The sequence below is a fragment of the Lupinus angustifolius genome, unplaced genomic scaffold (genome assembly GCF_001865875.1).
Source record: "Lupinus angustifolius cultivar Tanjil unplaced genomic scaffold, LupAngTanjil_v1.0 Scaffold_7_10, whole genome shotgun sequence".
NCBI lineage: Eukaryota > Viridiplantae > Streptophyta > Magnoliopsida > Fabales > Fabaceae > Lupinus > Lupinus angustifolius.
This window is the reverse complement of record NW_017717633.1, coordinates 1-389: the sequence shown is the minus strand read 5'-3', so window position 1 is coordinate 389 and position 389 is coordinate 1.

Genomic DNA, 389 nt, shown 5'->3' with positions numbered 1-389 from the left:
TGTTGCTAGAACCTCTGCCTAGTATCAACAAGGCATTCTCATTATTGCAACAGCAAGAAAGGCAATTAACTAGTGCCAATATCAAAGTCCTGTTTAATTCCAACATGAGTGGAGTTGGTTCAACTGAAAATGCACAATGGAAAGGTGTTTTAGGCAGAGGAAATGTAACTGGAAAATTCAAAGGTAGAGGAATGGGCAGAGGTTATAATCCTAACAGGAATAATAACCAAAAGGTTTGCACATATTGTGGAAAAGAAAGACACACAGCTGATGTTTGTTATTACAAGCATGGATTCCCACCTAATTTTGGCAAACAAAAGGTTAATAATGCTGTCAACACAAACATGATTGATGCCAGCATCGAAAATGACCCTCTGCATACTGAAAAC